The sequence below is a fragment of the Mus pahari genome, chromosome 16 (genome assembly GCF_900095145.1).
Source record: "Mus pahari chromosome 16, PAHARI_EIJ_v1.1, whole genome shotgun sequence".
Lineage (NCBI taxonomy): Eukaryota > Metazoa > Chordata > Mammalia > Rodentia > Muridae > Mus > Mus pahari.
The window spans coordinates 18,360,507-18,364,710 of record NC_034605.1 but is presented as its reverse complement, the minus strand read 5'-3'; positions in this window follow the sequence as shown (position 1 = coordinate 18,364,710).

The window sequence follows — 4,204 nt, the reverse complement described above, 5'->3', positions numbered from 1 at the left end:
GAGGCAGAGGCAGAGGCAGAGGCAGAGGCAGAGGCAGAGGCAGAGGCAGAGGCAGAGGCAGAGGCAGAGGCAGAGGCAGAGGCATTTGCTCTAATACACTTTATGATAGAAAATTTATATGCATTAGGTCTTTAAGCCACTCTAGCAAATTAATAAATCTCAGGATGGTATAGCATTGATACAGAAAAATTAGGAGGTATCTTTGAGTTCAACAGATTGTTTCTCAGCTCTTAGTGAGGTTAGTTTTAGTACTAGGGTCCAGAAAACTCAACAGTCACCAAGCCCTTCCCAAACCAATGGCTTTCCAGTTTTTGTTTCCAAAATTCAAAGAAAGAAATTCACAGAGCAGAAGGTAAGTTTTAGAAAGTTTATTATAGGGGGCTACAGAGGAAGAAAGAGGGTCCCTGGAAAGATGATACCGTAAAAGTGCCAGTCTGGGACCTGTTGTAAGGATGTGTGGTAGAGACTTGGGCAAGTTAGAGAGAAAATGACTTGGCCAGCCCTGTTGGTCCAACCATAAGGTGTGTATATTCCTTCTCTGTCTTGCAGTTGGGTGTTCATATGTTATTCTCCTGTTGTAATTGCTGTCTGGGAGGCATGCTCTCTCTCTCTGCTGCCCTAGACAGAAACCTGGAAGGTTCTAACCTCCATACAATCTTATCTAGGCCTAGAATTTTTCAGCTTCTGAGATTTCCTGAAGAATAAGCTCACCCTTTCTAGCTCTTTCTGAGCTCTGGCTGGCTGGTTTAATTCAGTTGTTCTGGCTCAAAACTCCTCTCCCCAAGCTGATTTATTCAATCTGGCTTTTCTCTTGGCCTCTGAATTTCTCTGCTTAGTCTCAAACTAACTTTAGCTATTTATTTCTAACCTTCTGGTTCCTTCCCTTTCTTTTGCTTGTTCTGTGTTTACCTGTGTCTAGCTTGTTCTCCCTTCAATCTGTTTCTGTAAAACTCTTCTGGTAAAACTGCCTCCTTCCTCCTTCCCCCTCTCTGTGGTGCCCCGTCATCTCAACTCTACTGTGCTGCTCTCCACAAATGCTGCTGCGTTCCTGCACTGCACTCTCTCCTTCCTGTACTGTCAGGCTCTCTCTATCAGGTAGATTCTCTTTCCTCTCTCTTCTTGTGAGAGTTGGACATATCCTATTCTGTCAAACCTTTCTCTAATTTGTCATCATTTTTTGCCACTCAATTAGACATCACTTTCAAGCCTGGGTACTTCCTTTTACAAACTAATTTGACCTTCACTGTTTGGGATTAAAGGTATGTGCTAAGGACTGAACCTCACTCTAACTAGAAGCAGGTTCAAATATCTTGTAACACTCATATAATTTTGGAACAAGGCTAAGAAATATCAAGGAGCAAGGCATGACAACTCTCTCTGGCTTTCCTGGATTCCCACAAGGACATCCTTGGGACTGCTACTTTTGGGTTTGTGTCCTATCTGACTGGTTTCCAATCCCTGATCCCCGTTTGTAAGTCAGAGCACCAATGCAAAACCAAAGTTCCCAGCTCAAAGAAAGTAAGACACAAATAATTCTAAAATCAACTAGGAGTGGACCAGGCCTGGGAACCCAAATTCAGTTGTCCCAAATACTGGGTTCTGCTATGGTGACATGAAGTTTTTATCATCACAGAACAAATAAAGTTATATATCATGGTGACATGAAGTTTTTATCATCACAGAACAAATAAAGTTATATATCAAGACACTTTTCAAATATATTGGTGGATCTGTCAGGTCAACCGGTTACATCAGATAGTGAAGTCTCAGCTGCAGACCTCAGATTCTATCTTGTCTTCCTTAACTTTTGCCCGGGTAGAAGGCAGGTATCTGTACGTTCCAAGAAGATTTAACTAGGAGTCACTAGGGTACTGGGTCAAGCACAGAGACAGAAAATCAATGGCTATTAAGGGAGCTAAAGATGGTCTAAGACAAATCTGTTTCCTAACCTTTAATATCCCAACTCTCTACAAGTATTGACATATCAGTCAGTCAATTAGCCCTGTGAAATGTTTGACGTAGCTGTAACCCCTCCATGACCCCTGGAACTTCAGTCAGTAGAATTATATGTAAGAGCCTAACAATTCCTGAATGTCATCTGAAGTGACTTAAGGAATAGACTTGTGAAACTAAGCCCGCATCCTGTAGCATCTGATGTTGTCTCCAGCGAGGGTCAGGATTGAATTGTAGTAGAGGATCCCAGCAGAATTACTTTGAGTGCTGAACCATTTGCCATTCATGTTCTTGAGTCAAAAGTAGAGAGCTGAATGCCTAAGGGTCAGTCAAAACATTTTGTTTTCTTCCGATCCCATGTCAGAAGAGTGCACTTCCACATTGTCTGATGAGATACACACTATTACGGTGGCTGTCCTGAAGGCATCAACACAGCATCATCACAGCAGCAGCACACCGTGATCATCACAGCATCATCACAGAATCATCACAGCATCACACCGTGATCATCACAGTAGCAGCATCACAGCAGCATCACACTGTGATCATCACAGTAGCAGCACCTTTTGGGTTAAAAGAGCAGAGAGGGGACTGCCCTGTTGTAGCTAGGCCATGACACACAACCTATGGCTCCAGGATGAACTCTGGATTGTTAGCATTTGTTCTGTACTAATGCCATTATTAATAAATATTAACAAAAATAAGTTGAATATGAGTCATTTCCTATTTTGATAATGGATCTTTGTATAGTCTTTAATTTTTAATCTCAAAATATTTTGTTATTTTTTATTTTAAGTAGTAGTTCCTGGTTTTTTTTTTTATTATTCATTGCTGCATAGTTTATTTTCTAACTTAAATAAGTCTTGCTTCATATTTCTCATACTCTCTGAGAAAACTCCTAGAAATCCTTGACAAATACACATGAAGTATTTCAGAGGATGTCTCTGGCTAGAGATACAGGTCCACAAGGTTTGTTTTGAAGTGGGTAATTTATGAAGTTCTGGTCAAACAAAATATGTCCCAAAGAATGAGACTAGCACAGTGATAGAGAACTTGCTGTCATTGCAAGCCCATGAATTAAATTTATAGTGATAAAAACAAATATAAATAAAACCAGGAAAACCCTTTGGGTAGGGAAGTAGCTCAATTGATAGAATACATGGTAAGCATACATAAAGCCCTGGGTTTGATCTCCACCATCACATGTATTCACATACACACACATGCAAAAACACACATAGATACCCTACATGTACAACATATATGTTCATACACAGAGGCATACACAAACACATGTGCTTACACACATAAATATACAAGAACACGCACACACACACATATACATATATATACAGAGACATTTACACATAAACTTGCATACACATACAGAAAGATATTTCCACATAAGTTAGCACATACATGCACACACTTAACAAATGCTCATGCACATACACATTCACACATGCACATGCATACACATGTGCAAACACATGCACACACATATACACTCTCACATATACTCATATAAACATGCATATACAAATATGTACACACATGAGCGCACACATAAACACACACATACACACACGAACACAGATTTTTCTGCAGAAACCCCTGTTGACTGTGACAGTTTCCGAGATTTTCTCTATTTCTGACACTCCTCAGTCTGGGTCTATGTAATGTTTTTCTCACTGACTGATTGGAGTCATGTGCTTTGGGACCTTTCATGTCAAGGGTATGTGTGGTAACTGAGTTGTTTTCTACCTTGGCCTATCACCTCTCTGAAGCAGTTTTGCCAGGCTTATCCACAGAAAATTTGTTTACTTACTGACATTCTCATGACCACATGGCTAGCTCAGTCAGTGTAGCATGAGACTCTTACTTACATTCTCTATTCTGGGAAAAAAATCCCCAAGCAATGCATAACCCAAAGGAAGGTGCTAGATCCACTTCCTTGAAGGTTAAGTATCTACTTAAAGCATGGGTCAGTGGCAGGACAATTGGCTTGATATTTATTAAGTAGATATCTTCTTAAGGCACAGGGGCAACAGTAGGCTCACCTCCTTGAAGGATTGAGTGAGTATCTACTTAAAGGAATTTGAAAATATTCGGTGTAATATTTGCCTTTTGTTCTCATTTATTTTTCTATTAGAATATTTTTATATCTGAATTGATCCTTAGATATTCATTTATAGTTTGAATATTTTATTATATTATCATGTATTCCCATTTTTTTTTTACATTTTTTTTT